This window comes from Tupaia chinensis, unplaced genomic scaffold (assembly GCF_000334495.1).
Source record: "Tupaia chinensis unplaced genomic scaffold, TupChi_1.0 Scaffold000377_2, whole genome shotgun sequence".
NCBI classification, from domain to species: Eukaryota; Metazoa; Chordata; class Mammalia; order Scandentia; family Tupaiidae; genus Tupaia; species Tupaia belangeri.
The window spans coordinates 96075-105958 of NW_006159876.1; the positions used below are offsets into that span (position 1 = coordinate 96075).

Consider the following 9884-nt stretch of genomic DNA (forward strand, 5'->3'; position numbering starts at 1 on the left):
ATTGTCTAAAAAAAAATCCTCTAAAAAAAAAAAAAAAAAGAGAGAGAGAGAGAAAGAAAAAAAACAAAAACAAAAACACAAGACATTATGTGCCTCTAAACATAGCATAATTTCAACAGCCTCTGCTTATTCTTGCCAAAAATAATTAACCTGACTTTCAGTCATTTGGATCACATTTCCGTTTTATGAGAAATATGGAAAATAGAGGAAGAGGTTATGTGACACCACCATGACTCGGAGGAGCCTCTCATTAACCAGCCTAGTCTTTTCCCCCCCTAGTTTTTTTTTTTTTTTTTTTTTTTAACTGGCCTAGTCTTTAAAAAAATAAATAAATTAAATTAAATAAGAAAGAAAGAAAAGTCATGATGAACCTTTATGAAAAATGAAGGTTCCTAACTATCCTACGTTTTATAAGGCTTTTTTTCCCTTTAGTGGTGCTCTAGGGCACATGCACTTGCTGGAGAGGGACCGAGAGAGAGGAGGAAAGTGAGAATTACTCCCCAGGGGCTGGCCATGCCACAGTTATTTCTCTTCCACCCTCCTGTCAGGATTTTGGGCATGCACGCACACATACCCAGCACGATTTAGCCGCTGGGTCTGGGTTTCCATCTGCAAAATAGGCCATGTGGGACCCAGTTGCCTTAACCTCCACAATACCTGCTGGGCCCTTGTACAGCTTTTTTTTATTATTGGTTTAGTCTTTTGCTATAGGACATGCACACTCACTGGAGATGAGAGAGAGAGAGAGAGACAGAAGGAAAGTGAGAAAGCCCCCTCAGGTGGGATGGCCACCTCACAATCCATTCTCCTCCAGTCTCCTCTCAGGATCTTGGCAAACACATACACACACAGACACACGCGTGCCCGGTGTGTTTTTCAAGCCTCCAGGTCCAGGTCGTGAACTGCACAGTCAGCCATGTGGGACCCAACTACCTTACCCACTACACCACTGGCTGGCCCCATAGGGCTTTAAGACATGTAACTATGGGACCAGCAGTTAGCGTAATGGCTATGTCAATGGACTCCCATGTAGTCAACCGCGGTTCGCGTCCTGGACCCGGTGGCTTAAACTCATGCTGGGCGTGTGTGCATACGTGCCCAAGATCCCGAGAGGAGAATGGAGGAGAAATGATTGCGGCATGGCCATCCCCCCTGGGGGGTGATTTCTCACTTTCTGTCTCTCTGTCTCTGTCTTTCTGGTGAGCACATGCGCCCTATAGCTAAAAACCTCTCCAAAAAAAGAAAAAGAAAAAAAAAGACAAGTAACTATGTGATAATTTGGGTCATGATTTGTCCCCTGAAGCTTCATGTTTTGGAATTTGGTCTTAGTGGATGGTGTCCCGCAGAAATTCGTGTGTTGGGACTTGATGGTACTGAGTATATTGTAAAGGTGTTAGGTGAAAAGTTACTTCCTTCATGGTGTCCCAGGGTGGGCCTCTGAGTGTGGTAATGTCTTAGGGCGGAGGCTCCATGGCTGAGTTATGCTGGGTATGTAAACAGACAGAGACCAGATCAGCAGAGAGAAAGCCATATGGTACAGACCATGCTCTTCTCTAAGTTTGGTTTTTCACCATTTGGGGATGCCCTGGGGCTTTCCAGCCACCGGAATTGTGAGTTGTTAAACGTATCTTTCTTTATAATTCACTTGGCCTCAAGTGTTTCCGTTAGAAATACAGTAATGGCACCCAGCAGGTAGAAGCGAGGTTAAGACACTGGCTTCTGCATGGCCAACTACACAGTTGGACTGCTAGACCCAGCAGCTTGAAAATCACACCGGGCACGTGTGTGTGCATGCCCCAAATCCCAAGAGGAGACTAGAGAAGGGATTGTGGCATGGCCATCCCCCATAGGAGGTGAGTTCTAGCTTTTTTTCTCTCTCCTCTCTGGTAAGTGTACTCACCAAATCCCCCCCTCGCCCAAATAAAAGCAATAGTGGTCTACAATACCATGTCACATTGGTCCTTGATTGGATCTTAGTTTGAATACATTATGAGTATATCTGGAAAATGTGAATATAAATTGAGTTTTAGATTTGTTTATTATTATTATTTTTAATTTGCTATAGGACATGTGTTCAGCAGAGAGAGAGAGTGGGAGAGTGAGAAAGGAAGCATCCCCTGGGGGCTGGCCATGCTGCAATCCCTTATCCTCCATTCTCCTTTTTGAAATGTTGGGCACATACACACACACGTAGAATATCATACCTAGAACAATCACTGAAAAATCTATGGAAGAGATACTTTCAAAACCTTTATAGATTAGTCAAATGGATTTCTAAAATATGTCCTAGTAATCCACATGAAGACAGCAAAACTGAAAAAGAAAAGAACAAACAAAACCAGAAGAAACAAACAATAAAATGGCAATAGTCTCACTAAGTGTAAATGATCTAAAAGACAAAGAATGGCAGATAGACTTTAAAAAAAAAAGAAAGAAAAGAAAAAAGAAAGAAAACAACAAACAACCATAAACCGGGTAGACAATAACATAGTCGCTAAGGGGGCTGGATCCCACACGGCAGACTATGTGGATGGAGTCCTGACCCAGTGGCTTGAAGAACGCACCCAGAGCCTGTGTGTGCATGCCCAACATTCTGAAGGGAGAATGAAGAAGGGACTGCAGTTTGACCATCGCCCAGGGAGGGTGCTTTCTCACTTTCCCTCTCTCCCTGCACCTATCCCTCTCCAGCAAGCACACACTCTAGATGAATGTGGAGAGCAGTCAATATGAAAACATGTGATGAAAACATGTGGCCTGTAGACACATGCAGAAACATGCTTCCGTAAGCTACTCTAGCAGGGCTACTGAGAAGCATCTACATATGAAAGTAATACCTGCCGGCAGGCAATGGTTATCATCCTGTTGTTGATACTCAATATCCCAGTCGGCTAAAAGAAGTCACATGTGTGTATTAGATTGTCTCCCAAAAAGGGATCAGAGAAGCTATATGGTGCCATTTTCACATCTTCAGGCAACTTACATCCAAAAACAACTGGCTTTGCATTCCAATTCCTCCTCACCTATTCTCTTTACTTTCCACTTCCTTCTTCCCCCTTCTCTTTACATTCCATTTTCCCCTTCTCCCATTTCCTGCCCTTTAAAAAATGAACCTGAGACTGGTTCTGGCCACAAGGTTTCCATCAGAGAAGCTGCGCCCACCTGGTCCTCGCTTTTCTATACTTGTGTGTCTGTGTTTGTTACTGCGTCTATTTCTAATCCTCAGCCTTCCCCACTCAGAGAAACGTGTTCATGCAGAGCTGGTCCCGACAAAGTGGCGCCCAATGTGGGGCCTGAGCATGGGGAGTCAGGCGAGTAGACACTCCTTGCAGCCGGCCGGATATTATTGAGTAAGGTAAGGATCCTATAGAATAAAATAAGAGTAAAAGAGATACCAGAGAGAAAGAGATACTAGAGTTCATGCTGAGCTGGTCCCAACAATGAAGGAAAGCAACAGCAAAAGCAAGAATATAAACCAACTATATACTGTCTGTAACAATGACAATATATTAATAGGCTGGTTAAAAGCGAGAAAGTGAAGAGATGATATTATACAAATAGCAACCAAAAGAAAGCAGGACTGGCAATATTTAATATTGAATAAACTAGAATTCAGAGCAAAGAATTTTATCAGAGAAACAGAGGGTATCACATTAATAAAGAGGTCTATTCATCAAGAAATCATTGTTCTGGTGGGGTTTTGTGATGAGAGAGAAAGACAGACAGAGAAAATATAGGTATTTTGGACAGCTGAGATGTGATCCTCCTGCCCCTGCTTCCCAGGTAGCTAGAAGTACAACACACACGGCCACACTGGCCTGTCTGGGCTGGGCTGGAAAACGACCCTGACCCCCCATGCAATCCCTGCCTCCCACGGCAGGGTTCTGCCTCTTGCACCATCATGGCTGGCCTGAGTGCACAAAACGTACACAAAACAGCTGTACTTCAAAATACATGAAGCAAAAATGGATCACACTAAAAGGAGAAAGAGAAAAATCTACCATTACAGTGGAAGACACTTCACAACTGATAGAATTATTGGACAGAAAATCAGCAACATCAGCAGGATCTTATTGATAATTTTGTCACATTTAACCACGCAACAGAATACTCATTCTTTTAACGGGCTCATGGAATACTCTGGTGGCTATGTGCTAGGTCACAAAACAAACCTCAATACAATTTTTAAAAACTAAAATCATATAGAGTGTGTTTGATAACTACAGTGGAATCAACCTAGTAATGAAACATGGAAAGTTCAGAGAAAAATTTCCAAACACCTGGAAATTAAACAACCTAACTTTAAAATAACCTGTAGGTAAAAAAAAAAAAAGGGATCAATAAAAATGTTTTAATTGTATTGAACATGAAAATAGAGCATATTAAAATATGTGGAAAAAGAAGAGAAAAAAAATCCAGCATAAACAGAAGAAAAGGATAATTAAATAAGAGCAAAAAACAGAGAAAATGAGGGAAATAAAATCCAGTCCTTTGAAAAGATCGATAGATTAAGAAACTAGACTAACGAAACAAAAAAAAAGGGCAAAAACACAAATGACTAATATCAGAAATGAAACTGAGGATATCACAATAGACTCTGTAGATGTTGAAAGGATAATAAAGGAATACTATGAGCAACTCTGCACATACAGTTTAGGTAAAACAATCCATTCGTTAAAAAAGAACTACTATCTGGGACCAGCAGTTAGCATAATGGCTGTGTCGCTGAACTCCCATGTAGTCAACTGAGGTTCGAGTCCCGGACCCGGTAGTTTAAACTCACGCCGGGCGCATGTGTGTGTGTGCCCAAGATCCCGAGAGGAGAATGGAGAAAGGATTGCAGCATGACCATCCCCCTTGGGGGGTGATTTTTCACTTTCTGTCTTTCTGTCTCTGTCTCTCTGTCTTTCTGATGAGTGCATGTGCCCTATAGCTCAAACATCTCCAAAAATAAAAAAAATAATAAAAAAATAAAAAGGAGTACTATGAGTGCAGCAGGTGATGTGGAGGTTACGGTACTGGATCCCACATGGCCAACTATGCAGCCTGGTCTCTGCAGCTTCAAAACAGGCCCAGCGCATGTGCATGTGCCCCAGATCCCAAGAGAATGGAGAAGGGATTGCTGGGATTGACCATCCCCCTGGAGGTGATTTCTCTCTTTCTGTCTCCAACAAGCACAAATGTCCTATAGCAAACTAAAATAATAAAATAAAAATGAGAAGGGCCACTAAAACTTATCCCATATGAAACAGATCATTTAAGTGGGCCTGTAACTAGTAAAGAGATTGAATTCATAACTATTTTTTCCTTTTAAGTGTGAAATAGCAATCTCCAGGCCCAGGTTATTTCAATAAGTGATTCCACTACATGCAGGGACATGGAGAAGGACAGCTCTGATAGTGTTTGCGGCAGAGCTGGGCCAACTTCAGGAGTGGAGAGCGCAGAGACCTCCTGTCCCACGAGGGGCTGGTGGCGAAGAGCGGGGGTTAAGCTCTGGGCAGTGTGCACTGAAGGGATCAACACAAAGGCTGGTCTGAAGAAAGGGTCGGCAAGACTCGGCAGGCTCGCGTTCCTTGCATCCAGACCCTCATGCAACCATGCTCTAAGCTAATTCAGTGTTTAAGATTTGAAGGTATATATGTGCAATCGAAGGCTTTTTTTTGTCATTGTTATATCTATGCTCTTAACTAAATGAAAACATTTTAGTTGCTTGGTAGGTGAACAGAGTTTTAGTTTTTCTTTTTCTTTTTTTTCATTCTTAAAGAAAAAAGTCCCAGAACAAATGCTAATCAAAAGTCCATATTGGGCTCTGCTCCCGCAGTGAAGGAGTCATCTGGTCCCACCAGCTTCTGGAACCATCGCCAACCTGGAACACACCTGCATGGCCATCAAGCCGGAGGGCGTGCAGTGCGGCCTGGTGGGCCAGGTCATCAAGTGCTTTGAGCAGAAGGGACTCTGCCTCTGGGCCAGGAAGTTCCTGTGGGCCGGGCCTTGGTGGAGTGCGCCCGCACTTCCCAGGGCTGGTCAAGCACATGAACTCGGGGCCAGTGGTGGCCATGGTCTGGGAGGGCCTGAATGTGGTGAAGACAGGCCGAGCAATGCTTGGGAAGACCAATACGGCGGATTCGAAGGCAAGGCACCATTCGTGGGACTTCTGCATCCACGCAGTGATTCAAATCAGCTTGTGGCTGAAGCCTGAGGTATTGCCTACCTACAAGTCTTTGCTCATGACTGGGTCGAATGAGGGGGGAAAACAGCAGCCCCTGGCTCTACTTGACGGATCCCTAGACACAGCTCGTCATTCCTCGGGCTGGCCATAGGCTCAATTATTCTTTTCTAAAGTGTGTACCGGGACCAACAGTTAGCATAATGGCTTTGTCGCCGGACTCCCATGTAGCCGACTGCGGTTCGAGTCCCGAACCAGGTGGCTTAAACTCACACCGAGCACGTATACGTGCATGCCCAAGATCCTGAGAGGAGAACGGAGGAGAAGGGATTGCAGCATGGCCATCCCCCTGGGGGGTGATTTCTCACTTTCTCTCTGTCTCTCTCTGTCTTTCTGGTGAGCGCACGTGCCCTATAGCAAAAAGCCTCTCCAATAAATAAATAAATAATAAAGTGTATGTACCAATAAAGCCTTTGGGGGCTGGGGAAATAAAGGTCCATATTGGAAAAGTTCTCCTTTGAAAGTTTTGTATTTGATGCTGGCTGAATTTGTGATCTAGTGCTAAATCATTCAAATATCTTTTTTTTTTTAAGATTTTTTTTTTTTTTTTTTTTTTTGCCATGGGGCGTGTGTGCTCTCTGGAGAGAGAAAGACAGAGATAGAAAGTGAGAAATCACTCATGAGGGAGGACGACCACACCACAATTCCTTCTCTTCCATTTTCCTCTCAGGATTTTGGGCACACACACATGCCTGGTGTGATTTTCAGGCCACTAGGTCTGGGACTCAAACCACAGTTGATCATCTGGGAATCCACTGTCTTATTTAATATTTTTAAAAAGGGATTTTTGCTATAGGGTGTGTGCACTCACTGGAGAGACAGAGAGAAAAAAAGCATGAAATCACCCCCCAGGGAGCATGGTCATGCCACAATCCCTTCTCTATTCTCCTCTTGGGATTTTGAGCACACATGTACACACACCCAGCATGAGTTTTAAGCCACCGGGTCTAGGACTTGAACTGCAATCTGCCATGTGAGAGTCCAGTAATGTAACCACTACACCATCTGGTGGTCCCAGTCTAATGCCTTACCTACTACTCCACCTGCTGGTCCCTCATTCGAATATCCTAAAGCTCGCGTTACAGTCTCTGCTTTCAAGGACAGCCATTTATGTGATTACGGTATCTTTTTCCATTTGGGAAGAAATTGGAAAGAGAATTGCAATGACAGTTTTTCATCCATGAAAAAGTTTTAACGATAAATATTTTCGTTTTTGCTCTTATAGTAATCTTGGATATTGATTTGACCGCACTTATATCCAATTCTAGGGGGCAGGCAATAGCACAGCCTTATTGCAGCTAGAGCACATGGGAAAGGTCCTCGGTTTGCATCCTAGACCTTCCCCAAACGTGCTGGGTGCGGGTGTGCATGCACTTGATCCAGGCCGCTATGCTTGGAGCATGGACATCCTGGCGGAGGTGGCTCTCTTTTTCCCTCTCTTTGTTTCTACTACACGAAAGAAAAAAATCAATAAACTTTTAAAAAATATAATTTGGGGGAACCAGCAGTTAGCGTAATGGCTATGTCGCTGGACTCCCACGTAGTCGACCGCGGTTCGCGTCCCAGACCCGGTGACTTAAAACTCACGCCGGGCGCGTGTGCGTGCATGCCCAAGATCCCAAGAGGAGAATGGAGGAGAAGGGATTGCGGTGTGACCATCCCCCCTGGGGGGTGATTTCTCGCTTTCTGTCTCTCTGTCTCTCTCTGGCAAGTGCACGCGCCCTATGGTGAAAAAAAACCTCTCCAAAAAAAAAAAAAAATCTAATTTGGGACGAGTCACGTGGCATAGCGGTTAAGGTGGGATCCTACATAGCTAACGGTGTGGCTTGAGTTCTGTACCTGGCAGCTTGCAAAACATGCTGGGTATGTGTGCACGCATGTCCAAAATCCTGAGAGGAGACTGGAGAAGAGATTGCTGTGTGGCCAGTCCTGCAGGGACTGATTTCTCACGTTATCTCTGTCTCTTTCCAGAGAGTGCACCCACCCAATAGCAAAATTAAAAAAAAAAATTGAAGTCTATGTAGGGCCAGTATTTTTATTTTAGACCTGTGCTACCCAACATACAAGCTTCTACTGAATACTCGAGATGTACTTAGTCCAAACTGAGAGCTGACGAAAGTGAATCCAATGAGTTAATATTATAAAATAACGTGAAGTGTGTCTTTAATCACTTTGACGTGAATTGCTTATTAAAATGATAACGTTTGGGAGCAGCAGAGGGCGTAGCAGTCATGTCCCTGGACTCCCACGTGGCCGACCGCGATTTTTACCCCAGGCCCAGTGTGTTGAAAATCACGCCAGGCGCATGTGCGTGCATGATGGCCCAGATCCTGAGAGGAGAATATAGGAGAAGGAGTCGCAGTGAGTGCGATTTCTCACTTTCCCTCTCATTGTCTCTGTCTCTTTCTCTCTCCAGTGAGCACATGCACCCTAAGGCAAAAACCTCTCAAAGAAAAAAAAGAAAAAGAAATGATGCTTGGGCTCATTTAGGTTAATAAAATACATTATTAAAATTATTTTTACCTGTTTCTTTTTACTTTTTTTATGAGACTACAAGAAAATGTAGAATTCTACATTGGCTCACATTTGGGGCTCATTATCTTTCTGATGGATGGCACCATGTTAGAAGGTGCGTCTTGTCTAGAAATGCTGTTATGCAGCTGCCCATCTGCCGTTAATGACGTTACCAGGTAGAAAGGTTGCCCATGCCCAATAAAATGAAAAATTGTCCCGTACATTTCCATTTTCTTCCCAGGATGAATCGTGATTTAGTCATAAATCATACAAATGCCTTTTTAAAAGAGAGAGAGAGAGATTTTTGCTATAGGGCACGTGCACTCATGGAGAGACAAAGAGACAGGGAGACAGAAAGCGAGAAATTACTCCTCTGGATGAATGGCCACACCACAATCTCTTCTCCTCTCACGATTTTGGACATGTATCTACACGTGCCCCGTGTGAGTTTCAAGCCTCCAGGTCTGGGATTCAAACCTCAGTCAGCCATGTGGGAGTCCAGCAACATAACCATTACGCCATCTGCTGGTCCCAATCATACAAATATCTCGAAGCACACGCCGTGTTATCTGCTTCAGGGCCAGCCATTTACGTGATTATAATTTCTTTTCTTACAGGGGAGGAAATCAAAAAAGAATAGCCGTGAAAATTTCCATTTGTTAAAAAATGTCAATAGTACGTATATCAGATGACCACTAAGGCATGGTAGGTTGTCGCGTCTGCATCGTTTTAGCAGTAACACAGAATCTAACGCAAGCCCTGACTAGACAGGTGTGCTCTGTTGCCATCGTTTCCTCGGCCCACAGGTGGCATAGTAGTTAAGGAACTGGACTCCCACATGGCCAACGGCGGTGTGAGTCCCAGACCTGGCAACTTGAGAATCTTGCGCCTTTGCATGCCCTTCCCCCAGGGTGTGATTTCTCATTTTCCCGCTGTTTCTCTCCAGCAAGCACACGCACCCTATGGCAAAAACCTTACCCCCCCAAAAAAAAGTACCTTCTCATCTGTAGCAGTCCCCTTGCTGCTGCTGTTGCAGCTTCTTTCTTTTTTTAAAAAAATTATTTATTTAATTTCATTTATTACTATTATATTTTTAATTTGCTATAAGGTATGTGTGCTCACCAGAGAGAGACAGAGAGAGAGAGAG

The 9884-nt window shown here is 43.9% G+C and overlaps 1 pseudogene; it reads left to right on the plus strand.

Moving 5' to 3' along the window:
* Positions 1–6241, plus strand: part of LOC114004469 (nucleoside diphosphate kinase B pseudogene) — a 72510-nt pseudogene extending 66269 nt beyond the window's left edge.
* Positions 6242–9884: the final 3643 nt, after the last annotated feature.